Source organism: Lissotriton vulgaris, chromosome 8 (genome assembly GCF_964263255.1).
Source record: "Lissotriton vulgaris chromosome 8, aLisVul1.2, whole genome shotgun sequence".
Classification (NCBI taxonomy): domain Eukaryota; kingdom Metazoa; phylum Chordata; class Amphibia; order Caudata; family Salamandridae; genus Lissotriton; species Lissotriton vulgaris.
This window is the reverse complement of record NC_141696.1, coordinates 855,434,861-855,457,785: the sequence shown is the minus strand read 5'-3', so window position 1 is coordinate 855,457,785 and position 22,925 is coordinate 855,434,861.

Genomic DNA, 22,925 nt, shown 5'->3' with positions numbered 1-22,925 from the left:
TACATAGATTTTCTACAATATCTTATTCACAACAATTAGTCTCGCGGCCACCCCGACCCAGACCGTTCTACCCTAGGGCAGATCTGACACACAATCCGGTGCGTCTACACATGGGCCTGCAGAACCCAATGCTCCCTTTTCCAAACTGTTCGCAATCCTGCGAAACTACACGCCAGTATCCTCCCTGGCGTTCTCACTTATTCAAGCCACAATCCAGTGGGTATACACGTTGGTCTCCCCCCCAACGTTCTCACTAACGCCGCATATCAACGACGACCACATTCCTATGAATCATTATCGGGATAATATCTCAATGTTCTACTCGGGATAAGACTATAATAATAACTTTGAATATAGTTCCAAATTGAATAGTGTACTCCCTGCTCGTGGCATCAAAGGTCCACTCACTCCCTCTTTATTCGGTCACTATTTACCTGATCGGGATTTCTCATCCGTTCACCCAAACAGCTTTCGACTAGAAGTGCAGTTTACCAAGATTGAACATAAGCACCAGGTACACAATAATTCTATATGAATTAGGGTATTTATTAACAATTGACACAAATCACATTACTATGCCGCATAACTTTAGCAAGAAAAAGGTAAAGATTAGAGTGCACATCCTAGTTAAGGTAGACAGATATCACCTTGTTAGTGGGAAGTCTGGACTCGGCAGTCATCTAGGTTCCCTTCTCGTCTCTGTATCCTGGCTCGCCTTGCAGTCACCCTCAGCCGTCACAAGTACACGTCTGCACCGCTAGGCTCAACCTTGTCTGCTTCCCCTCAGGACACCGGAACCTTGCTGATTATTAGCTACCGTCTCTCTCTCTCTCTGTATCAGTGCGCTCCGCGCTACTTCTCGTTCAGTCTTTCTCAGAGAGTTTCGGTCTTAAATCTTTCTCCGACTTCAAAGATGGCGATTCGTCCACCATGAAAATGAATAATGGCAGAGATGCTAACGGCTAGATGCCGCCTACGGACTAACTGACAAACTGACTAACACCTTCGCTAATATCAAAGCCCGTTCCTTCATGGAAATTCACGGCCAGTAACCTGCCGCCCACCAAATTCTTGTACCTCCCCGTACCAAGGACACTTTCCCAGCCGGCCGGCCTGAAGTTGTGTCTTCGGAGTGGAGAAAAATACATTCCTTCGATAAGGGTCAGCCTGAACCGGTTCTCTCCAAGCGAACAACAGATTGAAACTAAAACATTACACTTCACCTAGAAAGCCTTCTCGAGCTACCGGGCAGAAAGCAAAATGGAGTCTGTCTCGTTTAAGGCCTACGGAGCCCACAATATGCATAGCTCCATGGAAAATAGCCCAGCATGTTAGCAAATGAGCGAATCATGACTAATACTTATATATCTATCCCCTAACTTAAATTCATAAGCCTTACTCTAAGGAAAATAGTACGAAAATGCCCTAATATATGTAAGATAGGGTCCCTGTCTATCGGCCTAATCCCTATACTATGGGGGTGATAGGCTGGAGTCACTCTCCATCATTCTCCTTCTCCAAAGAGCTAGCAAAAAGGCAACCATAACATTACACCCCTTGACTCCAGTCTATTAACCACAAACTAAATGGAGCTAACGTCAGTAGACGAATAATATGAAACAAAATTAACTGATCTACGACCCTTACTGAGTCTAAAAAATTGTAACAGGGAAGGGATACACTGAAGAAAGCAACAAATAGCTATTAGGATACAAATAGTAACAATAACCCCCCCTAAAATTTGTCGTATGAAATGCATGTCCGGGAGCCAATTAAAAAGCCAGTCAAAGAAACCCTGATCTATATGTTCTCTAATTTCTGCAGTCAAGTCGTGGAGTTTATTAATGTGGGATTGGATAGCTTTAGAATGGTCAGACAAATTAAAACAGCATAGACCTTCAAAATCAGAACATTCATGTCCATGTTTCAACAATAAGTAATCGATAGCGGCGCGATTTTGCAAAATAGCTCTACGTTCACCTTGGGAATCTAATAATAAATCAGATAAAACAGTAGATGTTTGGTTAATGGACTTGACCATCCAGCAGGCCATTTTGCCGATTGTTTTGGCATTATAAACGGCCAATGCTGGAACTCCAATAATAGAAAAAGCTAAACCAAGATATTCTGATCTAGAATAGAGGTGAACAGAGGAATCACAATCTTCATGCAATGACATTGAATCACGTACAATACGGGAATGTGAAGTAGGATGTGAGGAAAACATTAGCAAACTTAATCTAGTGATGGCACATGGGCCACCAGAAATATTCGCAGGAATATAGGGCCAAGATGAATTCCCACAGGAAAAGAGCCATCCAGCTGGCAACAGCATTGAACGATAATGGCTAGTGGCTACTAATAAACGTTTACATGTCATGTTATTTGTAACTGAAAGACATGAATTAGGAAGTCTCTTCAAACATAACAAACGTTGATGAGATGAAAAAGTAGTAACGGCTTGGAGCTTCAGCCGCAAACATTCAGTAATAGCTTTAGGGTTACAGGTCATTATGAAGCAAAGGTCTCCAGGGGTAATATTAAAAGTAGTAATTCTGGAATCAATAGGGACATCAAGGTCTGGAATAAGAGTACATGAGGGACAGAATTCATGGGCCGCGAAATCACCCAGAATAACATTAGGTCGGGCATTAGATACATTGAAGATATAATGAAGGGTTTCAGTGGATGCAGGGACAGCTACCAAACAGGTCGCTAAAATGTCAGTAACACTCTTCATGGGGGTAAGGCAAAAATGCGGAGAGTTCGTCACCCGCCTTGCGAGTGTGATCCAGAAATTAGACGATCTATCCCACGCAGACCGCGGGGCTCTTATTATCCCATCAACCGACGTCGGTGGATCCTCTCCTCTCCCGGCGTAGCAAGCCAAAAGGAGTCCAACGCCGACACATCCTGCAGCAGCAATCCAAAGAATGATCTGAAAGAATACAAACACAGGCCTTAATCATTCTCGTAAGTAACATTTATCAGCTGGGACAGCTTCCCAGCCATCTTTCCCTGGCTTCATCACCAAAACGGTGTTGTCATGACCGGTCGCAATAATATCAGCCTGTTCAGGGGGATTTTTAGGCGATTGCACCCATATTTTAGCTCCAGGAAGATCAGACGATCCGAAGCCTTTTTGTCCTCGCACAGTTAGCAACGTTGGGGCAGGGCCTTTTTTGATCTCACCACTGAAGACAGGCATAATCAATAACTGATCAACACGGTCAGACTTTTTGATGAACAAATCCGTCTCACTGCTATTAAGCAGGAGAACTTTAATCTCTCCCTGGTAATCACTGTCAATTACTCCTCCGAGTACTTGTACACCTTTCAGGGCCAGGCCAGATCTAGGGGCAATTAATCCAAAACTACCGGCAGGTATACAGACACCAATGCCAGTTTCAACAATGATTCGATCTTTTCCGGGAAATGTTACATCATTTAAAGCATGCAGGTCGAGGCCTGCGGAACCTGGGGTCGCTCTACATGGAGCCAAAGCACCGGGGGTAATTTCCCAATACATTACAGTATTTGCTATAGAATTTGGTTTTGCATCAACATGTGGAGGAAATAAACGCATCAAAGGAGATTCAGCATGTAACAAAGGGCGATTATTTAAAATTAACAAAGCTTGAAGTAGGACATCTCTCCACTGGCTGTAACGGTCATCAGTCAACCTGCGCAACTGTTCTTTCAACAAGCCATTCATTCTCTCAATCAATCCTGAAGCTTGCGGATAATATGGAATATGAAACACCCAATCAATATTATTTTCCGTACAGAATTCCTGCACCAATCTTCCACGAAAGTGGGATGCATTGTCTGATTGAATCTGGAATGGGACACCATAGTACAGAGTGATTAGCTCCAGGGTTTTAATAGTATTCACTTGGGTAGCATTCTTGCAAGGGAAAGCGACCAAAAGGCCACTATAAGTATCAACCACTGTGCAAATATATTGACAATTTCTGCTCATAGGGAGCGGACCAATATAATCAATCTGCCAAATTTGGGCGGGCAATTTACCTCGATGTAAGTGGCCTCGAACAATCTGAGGCACCTCCTTTTTCCTAGCATGCTGGCAAATGGGACAATGTAGAATGACATCTTTTATTAAGGAAAAGGGAATATGAATTCCTCTATCGGCAGCCCACCTGCTAGTGGCTTTCTCTCCAAAATGTCCTGCTTTCTGATGGGCCCACTTCGCCAATCCCGCCAAATCAGAATCCTGCATGTCAACCACTGCCTCAGAAATTTTAGACTGTTCATCTGCAATATTATGAAAAAATTTGTCAAGGGAGTCAATTGGAGTATGAGCATCCACGTGAAAGATTGTTACAGTACTCTGCGGGAGCAATTCCCAGATTTCTTGCCATAGCTCTTTGCCCCACAGCTCCTTGGAATGCAATTCCCAATTATGAGAATGCCATGTAGGTATCCACACCGCTAGTCCATTTGCAGTGGACCAGGAATCAGTGAAAATATGACATGTACCAGGCAATTCCTGTTTCAATACTTGGTAAACTGCATAGAGTTCAGCATATTGACTACTCTTACCGTCTCCAGTTGTGCTTAACAATTTCTTTGTAATCGGATTAAAAGAAACAGCTTTCCAATGTCTTTTGTCACCAATGAACTTCGCAGAACCATCCGTAAACCACACATGTTTTCTATCCTCCGCGGACAGATCATCAAATGATTTACCCCACTTCACGGGAGACTCCTGCACTACGGGAATCGAACACTCACTTTCACTCTCATTGGAGGGCGCCTGCGCCACTCGCTCATGTAAAACCGCCACACCTTTCGGACCCACACGTGCCCTGTCCTGAATGTACCATTTCCATTTAATCACACTAGCCTCCTGAGCATGTCCAATTCGATGGGACTTTGGTGAACTCAAAACCCACTGCATAATGGGAATTTCAGGCCTCAAAATCACAGCATGGCCTAGGGTCAATTGCTCGGTATCCACCAGAGCCCAATAACAAGCGAGCAACTGTTTTTCAAAAGGTGAGTAACGCTCACCAGCCTCTGGAAACTTTTTGGTCCAGAAACCTAATGGCACTTTTTGTCTGCCCTGCTTTTGCCACAAACTCCAATTGGCATACAGGCCTTCCACGGACACATTCAAATCCACATCACCTTCACTCACGGGCCACAAATCCAAAGCATACTGAATAGCTTCTTTAGCCAAATTAAAAGCAGTCTGTTGAGGTTCACCCCATTCAAACACATTCTTTTTACGAGTGACTCGATACAGTGGAGCTAAGATTTGACTCAAATGGGGAATATGCTGACGCCAAAATCCAAATAATCCAATAAAGCATTGAGCTTCTTTCCTGTTTCTGGGAACAGCAAAATCAAGAATTTTTCGTTTAACCTGTGGAATCACTTCTCTGTGACCCTCATGCCAATTAATCCCTAAAAATTTTACAGCTTGGGATGGAGTTTGTAATTTGTCAGGATTGATTTCCCAACCTTTCGCTCGCAAACAGTCAATGATTTGATCTAAATGGGACTGCACCTGGTCCTGCGTTTCACCTTGAATCAAAATGTCGTCAATATAATGACAAACCTGAACTTGTGGATTCGTGGGCACTTCAGACAAATGTTCCGCCACCAGCCGGTGACAGATCGTAGGACTATGTACATAGCCTTGAGGAAGACTCCGGAACGTCATTTGACGTCCATTCCATGTGAAACTGAATTGTTCCTGACATTCGGGGGCAATAGGAATTGAAAAGAACGCGTTAGCAATATCAATAGAAGCATACCACGTACCTGGATGCTTTTGAATTCTCTGAATCAGTGTGACAATATCAGGGACAGCAACAGTCAATTTAGGTGTATTTTTATTTAATTCTCGATAATCAACAGTCATGCGCCAAGAGTTGTCACTTTTGCGCACGGGCCAAACGGGATTATTCCAAGCAGATGTGACCGGAGTAATGACTCCTGCGTCAACCAAATCCTGAATCGTAGCGGTAATTTCCTCATGACCACCTGGGATGCGATATTGCTTTTGAGAAATCACTTTCGTTGCTAAAGGTATTTTAATAGGTGGCAAGCGTAAACGGCCAACCCGTACGGGTCTGGTCGAAATGTACTGTCGTGTACCAAATTGATAGCATCCATCATCTAAATGCAAAGTCATACCTTTCAAAATGTCAATTCCAATAATGTATTCCAAAAGTGGCACAACCAACACAGAGTATTCTCTACGAGGAATTCTACCAATTTTAATTTCGAGTGCAGTTTGAACTGCGGGTGTCTCCTTACCACCCAGACCAGTAATCGTAAAAGACTGTCCATTAAATTTTCTCGACTTACCATGAATTAAAGTGGCCTCCGCCCCAGTATCAACTAACGCTCGGGCCCTTTGGATATTACGATGTTTCCAAAAAATCTCAATATCTACATAGGGTCTATAATCTCTGTGGGCCCACTTGCGTACCGGAGCTTGACCTATTTCCTAGTCCTTATTCCTGCGCTCTGTCAACCAAGACAAATCAGGGTAAATATTCTCGGCTTTCTTCGGTATTAGAATGTCTTGTTCATATCCGTCTCCAGCACGAAACGGATTAGTGTCAGGTTCAAAAAGTTGCGAGTTACGGTCAGAGAGTCTGTTACGATCCTCCCTCTTTCTTACGTCAGGGGAATAACTCCTTGCATCTCGTCGTCTGCTAGAAACACAATCACCTCTTCCCCTTTCACGATCATCCTCTCTCCCCCTCCCATCAGTACGACGAGGGGATCCATCACGTTCATAGCGCCGCTCATCACGGCGATCAGAATTCGCACGTCGTCTCTCATCACCACTGTCATCCGAACCACGATCATACTCATTCTTCCGCACACGACGGGCACCCTCCTTTCGATCCAAACCACGCTTACGAAACATGTCCCATAAGCGATTATTAGGCTCGCCATCAATATCTTCCCTTTTGACACCATCAGCAATGAGAGCAAGAAACATGTCACGTCTAGAGAACTTATAGTCCCCACCAGTACGACCCTCAGGTCGAGATTGTCTTTCAGGTTTAAACCATTCACCCAGCTCACCAAGCCGACGAACAGACTCCAGCACAACAGACAAAGGATTGCCAGTTTGATTAATCAATAATGTCATCATGACCTGCTTATAAGCAACAGGAGAAGAACGGATAATGCGATTACGCACAGAAGATGTTAAAAGACCATCCAATAACTTGTCAGCAGTACTAAGGAAGATACACGTTTTCATGACTTCCTCTTTTAAACGTTGCGACGCATCGCGCAGAGTGTACCACGGTTTCTCATCAGTAGGCCAATCAGATTCAGTTGGATATTTATGATTACAGCCGTCAGACGCAAGCTGGAGCAAAGAAATTTGACCAGCACCATTGTAATTCCGAAAATGATCCTGAATCGTAGAATCAGAACTCAAAGAGCAAAATCGTAAGCAATCAACAGCATCGAGCATAATACCGGCAGCGCCAAGCTCATAAAGGCGCACCATCCAGGTAAGCAAGGCCTCACCAGGCCGTTGTCGAAATCGTTGTAAAATGTCACTAACCTCCTGCTGAGTAAAGTCTTCAATACAATCAAGAGCTATACCACCCGGATTACCAGGGGCCTGTTGTAATTTTCGTCGAAAAATCGGGTGAGCAGAAACTGCGGGAAGAGCTTCCGAGGAAGCCCGCATCTTAGATTTAACAGCACAATCAGGGCAAGCTACGTCATCCACACGGGAAGAACGAGCGCGGTCACAATCTGGAGTTGAATCAATACATGAAGCAGATTTACAATCACGTCCGGAGCGAGAAGACTCGCGCTTGTCACCCTCCTCTGCCGAGGAGTCAGAAGTATGAGAATCCCAGATATTACCGTCCCACTCATCGGGGTTCCAATCCATTCCAGCTTTTGCTACAACCATACGCACTTTGCGTGAAGACACACGTCCACGCCGATGTTTATACTTATATCGTGCAATACGGACCGCAGCCCTTTCGGCAATGGTCTGATATGTTTCAAGTTTGTCGGCAAGCAATTTATTTTGACAACGCAACAAAGTATGCGCATTTTGCAACTCAACACACTGACCTTCCATGTCTTTAAACTGTTTCTGTAGCTGAACTAACCTCTCATGCAATATCCTGTATGCATTAAGAACAATCCACCCTCTGCGTCCTAAAATAGGAAGCTCATCACCCTTCACTACTGGCGCTTTCTGTAAGCACGACACAACATCGGCAGGCTCCGCCTGCTCCAAGCATGAAGACCAATTTTCACTCAAACCAGTAGAATCGGCCCACTCACGGGCCAAAGCCTCGTAAGGGGTACATTCCCAGCCGGGAATCTGAATCGGTAATTTAAAAACCGACGATGATTTTTTCGCAAACATAATGACAGAACAAAAAAATTATATACACAATTATAAACAAAATTTTATACGTACCAGCCGAGCGTAAACCAACAAGATTAATACAATACAATGCACACAGGCTTCGTAAACAGTTCGTGACGCCAGATGTAATGGCTGGATTTTCTGTTTAGATGGGATCAGCCCCCAGGGGCCCGATGACCCAGCCAAAACGTACTCACCTTCCCTCCTCAGATCGTATTCACAATGGATGGATATACAGATATATATACAAATCGCACCTAAGGATGGGGAATATACATAGATTTTCTACAATATCTTATTCACAACAATTGGTCTCGCGGCCACCCCGACCCAGACCGTTCTACCCTAGGGCAGATCTGACACACAATCCGGTGCGTCTACACATGGGCCTGCAGAACCCAATGCTCCCTTTTCCAAACTGTTCGCAATCCTGCGAAACTACACGCCAGTATCCTCCCTGGCGTTCTCACTTATTCAAGCCACAATCCAGTGGGTATACACGTTGGTCTCCCCCCCAACGTTCTCACTAACGCCGCATATCAACGACGACCACATTCCTATGAATCATTATCGGGATAATATCTCAATGTTCTACTCGGGATAAGACTATAATAATAACTTTGAATATAGTTCCAAATTGAATAGTGTACTCCCTGCTCGTGGCATCAAAGGTCCACTCACTCCCTCTTTATTCGGTCACTATTTACCTGATCGGGATTTCTCATCCGTTCACCCAAACAGCTTTCGACTAGAAGTGCAGTTTACCAAGATTGAACATAAGCACCAGGTACACAATAATTCTATATGAATTAGGGTATTTATTAACAATTGACACAAATCACATTACTATGCCGCATAACTTTAGCAAGAAAAAGGTAAAGATTAGAGTGCACATCCTAGTTAAGGTAGACAGATATCACCTTGTTAGTGGGAAGTCTGGACTCGGCAGTCATCTAGGTTCCCTTCTCGTCTCTGTATCCTGGCTCGCCTTGCAGTCACCCTCAGCCGTCACAAGTACACGTCTGCACCGCTAGGCTCAACCTCGTCTGCTTCCCCTCAGGACACCGGAACCTTGCTGATTATTAGCTACCGTCTCTCTCTCTCTCTGTATCAGTGCGCTCCGCGCTACTTCTCGTTCAGTCTTTCTCAGAGAGTTTCGGTCTTAAATCTTTCTCCGACTTCAAAGATGGCGATTCGTCCACCATGAAAATGAATAATGGCAGAGATGCTAACGGCTAGATGCCGCCTACGGACTAACTGACAAACTGACTAACACCTTCGCTAATATCAAAGCCCGTTCCTTCATGGAAATTCACGGCCAGTAACCTGCCGCCCACCAAATTCTTGTACCTCCCCGTACCAAGGACACTTTCCCAGCCGGCCGGCCTGAAGTTGTGTCTTCGGAGTGGAGAAAAATACATTCCTTCGATAAGGGTCAGCCTGAACCGGTTCTCTCCAAGCGAACAACAGCTTGAAACTAAAACATTACACTTCACCTAGAAAGCCTTCTCGAGCTACCGGGCAGAAAGCAAAATGGAGTCTGTCTCGTTTAAGGCCTACGGAGCCCACAATATGCATAGCTCCATGGAAAATAGCCCAGCATGTTAGCAAATGAGCGAATCATGACTAATACTTATATATCTATCCCCTAACTTAAATTCATAAGCCTTACTCTAAGGAAAATAGTACGAAAATGCCCTAATATATGTAAGATAGGGTCCCTGTCTATCGGCCTAATCCCTATACTATGGGGGTGATAGGCTGGAGTCACTCTCCATCATTCTCCTTCTCCAAAGAGCTAGCAAAAAGGCAACCATAACAGAGGGGTACAGGTTGAGAGTCAGAGGCAGTGAGGAACTGTCTCACCAGTCTGGAGAGGGAGTGTGTGGATGAGTGGTGTGTTGAACTGGAGGAGTTGGTGTGAGTTTTTTTTGGGTGATAAAAGGAGCTTGCACGGGAGGTGTACCTCTGGTGGTGTGCAGGAGGTCCTGCAGAGGCACTGGACAAGAAGGTGGATGTCTGGCGGTGTGCTAGATGTCTTGCAGAGGCATTTGGGAGTGATTCTAAAAGTAGTGGCTTGTGTATCTGATGATCCTGTGTAGGGGAAGAGGTTCATGTGTAGCCCAGCTAGGTCCGAGTAGGATGGTAGGGGTGTAGGGGCTCACATCCTGTCTCAGTGGAGGCGGAGTGAGTGTGAGACGGTGTGTCCCACGTTGTCCCGAAACCCTATCTCAGGGCCTGGAGGGTTCCCTAAGGGAGCGCCAGGTCAGGGGCCTAGGCTGTACTTACAGGTCATTTGAGGAGGATATTCCTGTGTCTAGAGGATGAGGAGTGTCTGTAACCAGAACTCTGGCGGTCCTGGTGTTGGGCAGTACCAATCCTAAGTGGAGGGTGCAGAAGTCCTGGTTCGCTGGGCATTTGACCGTCTAGAGTGCTTGACCATTTGTGGGGCCTCTGGAGGTCGTTCCCCGAGGAGGGGGAGGCCAGGTTCAGGTTCAGCCTGACCTGGAGGGAAGGGCATCTGTAATCAGTGTCCTGACCGGTTTGGCTTCCAGGGGTACCGCTCCAAGGTGGGAGGGTGCAGAACTCTGGAAGGGGGTGCAGAGAGATGGTGTACTTCTGACCCCGGTGCAACCCGAGGGTTTAGATCCTAGGTTGGGAGATTAGGAAGCTTCCAGGTCAAGAAGGAATCTCTGCCAAAGTAGATCAGCTGAAGAGACTGAGTGGGCTGCCCTTGCTGTGTGATCTGGGGCTCAGCTGTAGTTTGTTTTTTCTACTAAGGTAGAGGAAAGAGGACTTTGCTGTGTGCTGTGTCCCCCCACCTGCTTGAAGAGGAACTGTGCTGTGTGCTTTGTACCTCAGAAGTGAAATAGTTTCCAGGTGGTAGACCAGTGATGGATTAAGGTCCTGATCGGGTAGGAGAATTGTGTTATGGTGAGTGCTTCCCTGTGAGGGTGCGGAAACCCAGAAGTAGAGGTAGGGTGGGGCATTCTTGCCCGTGACCTCTGGTCAGCCTGAGGGAATGGTCCCTAGGTTGAAGGATCAGTGGTAGTTGTAGCTACACTGAGAGGGAGAGTGGAGAATGGCTATTGGATGCCAGGGGTTACTGCCCCCCACTCTGTGGATTGGTTAGGACCTGTGATATTCGGATGGCCTAGAGCCTGTTCCTGGCCGTGGACCGCTAGAGAGTACCAGTGGGGTATCCTAGTTGGATCAGAGAGTTCTTGTTTGGAGGAAACCATGTGGAATCAGAGTGGTGAAAAAACGGAAGGTGTTCCTGCAGTGCGGGTCCGTGTCCGTGTTTTGTCGCCCAAAGCAGGGAAGCCCATCAGTGGAGTGATTGGTCTACCCTGCGTTTTGGCTGGAAGGGGGTTGTGTTGGACCCGGCCCTTTTGTACATGTGTGACTTCTATCTGATGTGTTTTTGCAATACAGAAGTTATTTTTATATAACCTTGTGAGGAGTTCCTTTTGTGGTGTGCCTAGGATGTTGTTGCTGGTGTGTGCTTGTGCAAATGCTTTACACATTGCCTCCGGGATAAGCCTATCTGCTCGTGCCAAGCTACCAAGGGGGTGAGCAGGGGTTATCTTGGCGTGTGACTCCCTTTCCCTGACTAGAATGGTGGTTTCTGCCTAGCTTTGGCGTCAGCCTTAGCCAACCAGAAATAGCCAGTTCTAACAGCAGTGCATTTCATTTTTGTGAAATACCTTGCTAATACAATTGTATATACTGAATCATCACTCACCCTCGTGCCAAGTCCAACCAGTATGTGTGTGTGCTTGCGGATTAGTTGGCTGTGCAGTAATATTTGTCTTTTTTCTCTTTCAGAAGCAGGGTGTACCTTGTCCCTTTTTGTGAATGTTGTAATGTGTTGCTTTTGCTTCCGGATGGTGTGAATGGTCTGGTGTGTATCAGGTGTGAAAGATGCATGAATGGCCTATAAAACGGTTGGTGCCTTGTCGTGGCTTTACAGCTCACGAGTTGCAAGACACTGGTTCGGTTTTTATGCATTTATTTATTGACAGAGCATTTCATTTCTGTGAAATATCTTGTTAATAACATTTTATGTACTGAACCATCACTTACCCTCATGCCAAATCCAACCAGTATGTGTGTGTGTTTAAGGAATAGATAGCTGTGCTGGAATGTTTGACTTTTGAGTAACTCTGTTAATGTGTACATTACAGTTATAAATAACTTACTAAATGAAGATGGGCGCTCGGCGGCCATCTAGGGAAACCTACCTAACCCACACATATCTGGAAAGTAGACACCCGGGGGAGTCCAGCGAGGTATAGCTTGCGTGGGTCCCTCATCATTCTCCTACCCAGATTCCACTGCAAACCTCAAATTTTGCAAAAAATTCACTTTTTTCTCACATTTCTGTGTGGTAAAGTTGTGCAATCTGCGTGGATCCTCAAATTTCCTCCCACCCAGCGTTCTCCTAGGTCTCCCGATGACAATGGTACCTCACTTGCGTGGGTAGGCACAGTGGCTGCAACAGGAAAAGGCCCAAATCGTACGGTGGAGACTTTAAAATTACCTATAGCAAAACTACCTGTTTTTTTTGGGGGCCCGGGCCAAAAACTCATGGGAACCCCCTTGCAAAACCAGGTTGGTTTGTGATAGGTAATTTCGATGTCGCCTCATTAGGTTTTTGGCCCTTGCCTGCTGCGGGTCCTTGAGACACCCACGCAAGTGAGGTACCATTTTTATCGGGAGACCTGGGGGAACGCTGGGTGGGAGGAAATTTGTGGATCTACCAGATTCCAGAACTTTCCACCACAATAATATGAGGAAAATGCATTTTTTTCCGCAATTCTTTTAGGTTTGCAAGGGGTTCTGGGTAACAGAACCTGGTGGGAGGCAGTCGAGTCACCCCATGCTGAATTTCCCTGGGTATCTAGTTTTCATAAATGTATAGATTTGGTAGGTTTCCCTAGGTGCCGGCAGAGCTAGGGTTCAAAAACTACAGGTAGGCATTTTGCCAAAAAAGGGTCATTTTTCACTGCGAAATCGAGGTGCAACCACGTTGCGTTTTGCGCCGTTTCCTGTCGCAGGCACTAGGCCGACCCACACAAGTGAGGTGCCATTTTTCTCAGAAGACTTTGGGGAACGTTGGGTGGGTGGGAATTTGTTGATCCACGCAGATTCCAGAACTTTCCACCACAGAAATGCTAGAAAACGCGTTTTCTTTTGTCAATTTCTTAGGTTTGTAAGGGATTCTGGGTAACAGAACCTGGTGGGAAGCAGTCAAGTCATCCTTTCCTGGAGTCCCCAGGGTGTCTACTTTTCAAAAATGTACAGGTTTGCTAGGTTTACCTAGGTGCCGGCTGAGCTAGGGTACAATAACTACAGCTAGGCACTCTGCCAAAAAAGGATAATTTTTCACTGCCAAAATTGAGGTGGGACCACGTTGTGTTTTGTGCCGTTTCCTGTCGCAGGCACAAGGCCGACCCACACAAGTGAGGTACCATTTTTAATCGGGAGACTTTGGGTAATTCACATTTGTGAAGCAACTGTTATTACCTGTTGAGTTTTGATGCATTTCTGCCTTCCAAATGAAAGACATTGTGTAAAAAAGAAGTCATTTGGAAAAATGACCAATAATTCTCATGCTAGTATGAGTATTCCCAATTTTGAAAATGTGCAAATATGTACTGTTTCTAAACTCTATAATTTGTACCCATTTCAGAAATACTTAGGTGTCTTTCATACCAATTTTTCCATGTATACATTTTCGAAGAATAATTGCTCTAAACCCGGTACATAATAAAATTCCATTGCAAGTTGCTGCGCAGTTTTGGCTCTGGGTTCGTCGGGTTCTTGGTGAACCTACAAGTCCTATATATCCCCACAACCAGGAAGGTCAGCAAATGTAACGGTATATTGCTTGCAAAGAGCTGTCATAATTATAAGATGTTACAGGTGAAAACGTTGACACAAAAGGCTGTTTTTTCAACTGTTTTCATTGCTTCCAATATTTAACTGTTAGTTTCTATAAAGAAACCTTCATGGATCTAGACATGACCCCTTTCTGAATTCAGAATTTTGTCTACTTTAATACAATGTATAGTTTTCCAGGATCCATCATTGCTTTCATACTCATTTTTACCATTAACTGGAAGGAGGTTGGAAGCACTAAAAATAGCAAAAATAGGCTATGTCCCAGAATACTGCCAAAACTGTGTGAAAAATGTTGGTTCTCTGACAAAAGACTGTCATTCCCCAAAAGCTGGGAAAATGGTGATTTCAGCCCTACAAACTCTTTTTTGATAACATTTGTAGGGAAAAACCCAGAGGCCTTCCTTTGCAGCCCGTTTTTCTTATGTTTCTGAAAAAAAACATTTTACTGTATTTTGCTTAATTTCTGGGACCCCTCCAAGAGAATCCACAAACCCTGGGTACATTTAGAATCCTCATGATGTTAGAAGAAAAGGACGCAAAATTGGCGTGGATACCTTATGTAGCCAAAAAATTACAGGGGCCTAAGCACGAACTACCCCAAATAGCCAAAAAAAAACTTAGCACAGGAGGGGAAAAGGCCTAGCAGCAAAGGGGTTAAATAATTGTGATTTATATTGTGAAACAATGTTTTTAGTGGCTAATGTATAGCCTGTATATGATAACATTATTCTGATTTTTCTTTTTAATCACATTGTGAAATTGTGCTTTTATGGTTTTGTGACCCAAAATCGACTGACTGACTGTATACATTCTACCATGGAATGTGGAATTTTGGCTGTCTTCTGTGTCCAAATGTTTGTAGCCTTTCCACCCAGGTATCCTCAAAATAGTCTAGTATGGGACTTACTTTATGTTCATTTGTTTGGTAATGGGGGCTTTCTATTAATAAAGTGTAGTGTTCAGCTACATCAGTGATTGGGACACAGGCTAGTGCAATTAGCTTTTTAATTTCATATGCAAAATTGCTGTTAGTTGCATATTCTACACTAAGGGCTCATTTTTTAAGGTTTCTCCATAAGCATTGATTATAGTGATAATAGCAACCTTGTATTGCTGTGTGAGGGTAATTTTTCAGGATGGCTTGTATCATTGGTTGAAGTCTATGATAATTCTTTGTGGGTAGTAGTTATTAGTTTCTTGCTTTACTTTTGTTAGAAGTTCAACATAGGTAGTTGTTTATTTGTTTGGTAACAGGGCATATATAAAGGGGATGTTGCTATTGTGATACTGTCCAAGGATTGTGTACAATTAGTAAAATGGTTTAGGACATATTTTAAATGTTCCATCCATCATCCATGTTTCACAATTTTGCAGTTTAAGTAGGTTTAGTGGGAGTTGCAAATATTATAATTATTTTTTCTTTATATTTGTTATCATATAGAAAGAATTGCTCTTCATTATGAGTTACAGTGAGTAAAGGTGATATTTGAACTTCACTGAAAGTTTTGGGGGCAGGTGGGGCGTTACTAGTAGATTATTTTGTTCTAGATATTACTGTTTTTAACGTTGGGATGGAGGTCAATTGGCCAGTTAAGTGTTCTGGAACTCGGGGTAGGATGTCCTTTAGTATTTTAGGGGCCGATTACGATGGCGGCGGACAAAGTCCGCCCACTATCGCTGGTGCAAAAGGGACTTCCCGCCATAGGTGCGGCGATCCCACAAAATGACTTAGGATCCGCCCGCCACATTGGCGGGCGCATCCATTGTAAAAAGACATGTTTCACATTTGCATGTACAACATGGCAGGCACCATGCAGTGCCTGCCATCTTGTACATGCAAATGTAGGGGGGTACCATAGATACCCCCATGTGCAGCACCCCACCCCCCACACCCTTGAGGGCCCACAACAGGCCCCCAAAGGCATTTTCTGCCTGTCTTTTTGCATCGAAACTCCGCCGCAAAAGACAGGCATCCTAATACCCACGGCAGTGCCTGCACAGCACCGCCTCCATTGCTCCATTGTACCTGGTCCCACAGGTCAGGCGAAAAAGGCCCGCCTTGCGGGACTACGGCAGACGGTCTTTCCGTCCACCGAGGTACCTTTCCCCTTCCCACTGCCATCCTAATATGGCGGTGGGAATTTTAAGGGTGATGGTAGTAAATCTGCGATGGCCCGGCGGTCGCGGATTTACCGCCTTCGTAATCAGCCCCTAAGTTTTAGGTTTTTGAGAGCTAGTACTAGCCTCCTTAAGAGTATCTAAAACATCTCTTACTTATATCTCTGCTATGTTAGGGGGTGGTTATGTTCTGTTACATTTAATACAGTAGTTTCTTTTGCTGTAGCCCTCCCATAACAAGCATTTGTATAATATTTGCTGAATTTCCAATTAATTTTGCTGCCTGTTTGTTTTTCTTGGGTGTAGACATATCCCATATAGCATAATAAAAGTTTTCCTTTTCGTGACGTAAAGAATTTTGCACCTTCAGTCATTTTGATGTTTTAACTGTTATGAGAAATATATATTGAAAATGTTACATATATTACAAATGTTTTTATTGTATTACAGGATTTTAAAAAATAAAAAAAATGACTATACTTAAATGTTTTATTCTGTAGAACATTTTCAATGTTCAGATAATTTCTGTTGGTACTTGGATTTAGTGTTTAATTTTTTTCCTGTAGAAAAAAACATATAGTTTTAATTGATTTATTTAACAGCGTTTTCTGTATTTTGAGATTTGGGTGGTTAGTGGGGCGTTTGGATTGGGGTTATTAGTTGTTGGATTAGTATTAATTAAATTTATACTTATTTTTTTCCAGGAGCTTTTTTGATGTTGTTTGTAGTTAGTTGAGCGTAGTTTGGATTTTCTGTGGAGGAGATATAATTTTAAAAAAATTACATTACTCGTTTAATTATTTTAAAATTACTTTACTTATCTTTTGTAAAGTTATAACATAAGCTTTATATTTTACTTACTTTGTAAGTTGAAATTGGAGTTTTCGATGTGGCAGTGCGATGTTGTAGAAGCAATCCGGCAGAAATTTTCCTTATTCTTGTCTTTGCTGTTGCAATATGAAGTAATGTTGATTTATTTAGCTTATATAGTGTTTGTCTCATTGTTCTTTACATTTTAGTGGGTTATTTAAGTTGTAGCAGCTTTTCATTGGATGTTACAAATGTTTTTAAATGATTTTGGCAGCTGTTTCCTTATTTGGGAAACACTAATAAATGTTCAGTTAATCGTTTTTATATTATTTATTTTATATTATTTGTTTATTTAAAAATATGCTAGGATTTAACTTGTACTTTATATTGTAGTTAAGGTATGAAGTAAATCATTTATTTTATATATTCCATTTGTAAAGAGTAATTATGTTGGTGGTGTTAGTTATATTAAAAACATTTTTTAATTATATTTCATTTTAATTCCATATTGAATATATATTGTGTGTTTGTAATATTGTTTATATTTCATTTGTTATGTACTGTGTTATTTGGATTATTTTTAAGCTGTCAATATTTGTGCATTGATAATAAATATGTGTTTTATATTTTTGCTTTCAATATTTGTGTTTTTATTTTTAATGTTAACAACATTAGTTTTATGATATTTTTGATTCTGATATTACTTGTAGTGATGTTTCCTTTTGACAATATTTTTGTTTCAATATTTGCGAATTTCTAAAAATAAGTATAGCATGTTGATATTTATGTTGTCGATATTTATATCGATAATTTTGTATGTCGATATTACCAATGTCGATATTATGTCAGTGATTCTAAAATTACATAATAATATTTTTACAGAATTAACATACATTTCTATACACTATGACCAAGGGATATAATGCCAGAAACAACAAAATACATCAAATCCCAAAAAGACCAGCTGTTATTAAACTTTAGAGGGTGTATTTATAGTGAGGAGAGCACCAACAGTGACAAAACATTGAAAATGGCCTAAATAATATTCAAATATGCACAATGGTGGGCCTTCCACTAAAAAGGAAATCATTGAAAATGCTAAGTATCATAACCTTCTACTTAATATTACTGTAACAGAAATATTTTACAGGGCCCAAAAAGGCAAGTACTTACAAGAACCAACAGTAACAATACATAAAAATATTATACCAAATGTTTATGAACAAGCAACAGGCCAATTCCCTGGCATATCACCCCTAAGAAAATTAATTACCAGACCATGCAGAACTGGCATGGAAATACCAGTAGCATCTAAAAAATATGAAGATCTAGATATACCACAGCACTTGCTGACCACACATAAAAAGGCACTATATGACATTCTCATCAATGATAAAAAATAATAATTGATACTACCAAAAACAATTTACTAACCTTAAGGTATTGCAACACATGGATGATGATTGGCACTTTTAAGTTGTACCATTCAATCAAATATACTCATTACATGGTCAATACCAAATTACCAAAATACAAATATCCCATTAGTGTATGCTTTGTTACGAATCAAATAAAGTGCAACTTACAATTAAATGCTAACACATACAACACAACAAACTAACAACTATAACCAACAAAAAATCATCATAGATTTTGAATAGACAATGATTGCACCCATACTTCAAATCCATCCATACACTACAATTCAGAAGTCCTACTATCGCTTTAAGCAGAGCATATAGAGGCACATACAAAAATCTACAATGAACATCAACTATGCAACTAACCTGGAATTTGTACATGAACTAAAAAATTAATGGCTTTAGCATACATTCCTGTAACAGAAATCAATAAACATTATGAACCAAATTAGCTCCACAAATGGATTATTTTGAGGTTACTTGGAATGGTTGCCTATAGACACCATTCCATGCACCTTATTTCATGGTGGAATGCTTATGACGGTACCATGTGCCAAGAAGTGAAGACAAATAATACAGTGTAAGGGTGGAACAGTTCCATCAAGGAAACACTTGGAAGAAGCCACCATATACTCTGGCAATTCCATGAAACATTTAAAACACGCTACCTGGCGTTAAGAATAGAAAGAAATGGAACAATACCTAATCCAACTCAAGCCAAACCTCCAAAACAAACTAGCCAAATGCATGACATCCTAGCATTTAAAGTAGCACCCTTTACTAAAAACTCTGTCACTCCATATCTAGCCGCGATAGCAAGAACCCTATTTAAAACAAAACACACTATACAACATCATGATTTAACCTTCTAATACAGAAACCATCATACTTTATTAGTATTCATTTCTAAATATTATTAGAGCAAATTTGAAATACCAATCAGAATAGAAAGAATTTTAAAAGAAAACAAATCAGTTTGATAATTAAAATTTATTTACTATAATAAATATTTAAAAAGAAATAAATGTACAATGCAAAATAACTAACATTATTTTAACTAAACAAGCATGGTTCTATTACCCAGACATAAATAAACAAACATAAGATAAAAATTAGTTAACACTGCACTCCCAATCACATAAATAAAATAAGATAGCACTAACTATTTCATAGCTGAAATCCAAGTCAGTGAAATGACTCCCCAAAAATATTGATAATAAAGAACCTAAAAAAGCAAACATAAGAGAAAAATAGAATTTCCAATATGAGTTCAATAATTTAAGGAATGCATCTCAAACCCAAACAAAGAAAAACAAAAAAGCTCCCAGAAAACAAAAAAAAACAAAAATAAAAATAAAAATGATTTTCATTATAAAATAACCAGTTGAAAAACATATAAAAGGCATTACAGCTAAAAATAAAGTCTGATATTGAAAATATAAATACTGTAAAGGAAAAAAACATATTAACATACCTCAAAACACTTACAACCTTGGTGTAAAACAAATCACAGTAAAAAGTATTAAAATCATTCTTATACACATAGCACACAGATATAAAATTCAGCTACAATAAAATTTTACGGTAAGACCCATTGCAATACCATAAACTAACACATACTACAAGTTAGAAATTGGCTCTCTGGTTGGCAGAAGTATGCACATTGTACAGCAGGGATCACAATCCTAGTCAAGGTAAGTCACAAATATACCCTAAATTAACCTGTGTTTACCCCTGAAAGCTTCACACAGAGCAGTCAGACTTTTCTTAAGAGTCAATGTGTAAAGAATTTGTGCAACACTTCAAACAGTAAAACTGTGAAAACACTGCTAAGTAGAACCGGTTATGTATTTTTCAAGAATAAACTGAAATATAGTGCTTAAAAGCATAAAGCGCTAACCGGGTCTATCTGGTCTCGCTAGACTGGTTCAAATTCAAATGTTATGTCCAACTGCAATGGAGCATGGGTCGGATACAGGGACCAGCCTTGGCCTGCTGCTAAGTTCCTTGTTTGCGTCGACATTGAGGATGAGATGCGGGTGTCGGCGAGGCAATGTGACTTTGACAGAGATGAGAAACGAGGTGCAGAGGAGGCGATGCGCAAACAGTCCACAAAATATAGGTGATGTGTAGGCTCCAAGCCAAGCAAAGTGGCAGATACTTCAGAGCTGTAGGCGATGCCCCTCCCAGATGGTGATGCGATGCTCTTGATCCTCAGAGATCCAATGCATTGTCAATTGAGATGCGCCGGATCAGAACCATGCAACTGCGTCAATGCATGGATTTTAGCTGGGGTAGAACTTTATACCCACAGACTCACAGAAGGCAGAGGCCTGGTGCTGTAGGAGTGTGGTTGGAAATCTTTGATGTCCTTGAGACTTCAGAACAGGAAGCAAGCCAGCAAGTCCTTGGGGTCATACTTTGGGTTCTGGGTTAAAGTGATGTGGGCCCCGTCCGTCTCACCCAGGCAAGGAGGACAGCAGAAAGAAGGTCAGCACAGTAGAACAGAAGTCCAGCACACTAGCAGTACAGCAGAGTGGCCATCCTTTCAGCAGCACAGCAGTTCTTCTTCCTAGAAGAGTATCCACAGGTCCAGAAGAGTAGTGAAGTGGTGGTATCAGAGGTCCAGTGCTCATATGCAGTTGTGTCTTTGAAGTGGGGGGAGACTTCAAAGAGACACCTGTAAAGTGCACAGCATCTCTGCCCTTCCTGTCCTCGCTCCAGGCTCACTAGGGGGGATATGCAGCCCTTTGTGTGGGGACAGGACAGAGCCTATTAAGTGTAAGTGTGAGGCTGTGTCCAGCTCCTCCCTTCCATCCTAACCAAGATTATCCATCAGATTGTGGATATCCCATCAAGTCACACCTAAGCTCCCTTTGTGTGTGACTGTCTAGAGGGAATGCAGAAAGACCAGCTCTCACTCACCCCTAATGTGTATTCAGAGACAGTCAGCAAACGCTAAATGGCTTAAGTAAGAAATTGCAATATTTCTAAAGGTGGCATTTTCAGAATGGCAAATTAAAATCCGGCTTCACCATAAGTTAGACTTTTAAATTGTGATTTCAAAGACACCAAACTTGGGGGCATAATCTGTTTCCAATTGAAATTGCACTTATAAAATGTAATAAGGTAATCTCAGTGTTATCCTATAGGAGAGATAGGCCTTGTAGTAGTCAAAAACACATTTATGAGTTTTTCACTACTAGGACATGTAAAACTTAAAAGTACATGTCCTACTTTTTAAATACACTGCATCCTGCCCTTGGGTTGTCCAGGGCCTACCTTAGGGGTGAATTATATGTATTAAAAAGGAAGGTTTGGGCCTGGAAAGAGGTTTAACTTTACAGGTTGACATGGCATTTTAAAACTGCACCCACAGACTATGTAATGGCAGGTCTGAGATATGTTTAAAGGGCACTTAATTGGGTGGCAAAATCAGTGCTGCAGTCCCACTAGTAGCATTTAATTTACAGGCCTTGGGCACATGTAGGGCCCTTTATTAGGGGATTATAGGTAAATTAAAGATGCCAATTATGAAGAAGCCAATGTTACCATGTTCTAAGCAGAGAGCACATGCACTTTAGCACTGGCTAGCAGTGGTATAGTGCCCAGAGTCCTAATCAAGCAGAAATGTAGTCCGCAAAACAGAAAGTCTGACGGTAAAAAGTCAGGGGAAACCACGTCAAGGATGGCAGGTCTAACACTACACAAATAAATACACTAAAACAAAAACAAATTCCAAAGACTGACCTAAGGGCCTATTTAAGAGTTTGTTGGTCCTACAGTAGACCGTGTAATGCGCTGTCTGCTGTAGGACCGCCAAATCCATGGTGAGACTGCAAGCCGGATTAGGACTTCAACCCTGGTTTGGCAGGCAGTTGTGCGGCAGTATGACAGCGGAGGTCTGTTTGGCTCATAGAAGAGCCTAACATGCAGACTGCCATTCCCAGAGCACAGACTGCACCTTCATGTACTGTGTGGCCTACATGCCACACTGTGCGGGAACTGGGGGTGCAAATCCAGGAGGGCAATACAAGTGCAGCCCCAGCATGCACCCCTTGGGAACCTTACACTAGTTGCCTCTACAACACCCTTTTCATGGTGGGCTCACCACCATGAAAAGGGTGGCGTTGAGGCAATTGGAAATAATTCTACCTCTGACCGCTGTGCAAATACCGCAGGATCCTGGAACCCTGGCAATTGCAGTGGTCCTTTGATGGTCTGACCGCTGCAACTGCCACCACGGGTTTTGCGCTCCTGTGGACCACCAAACT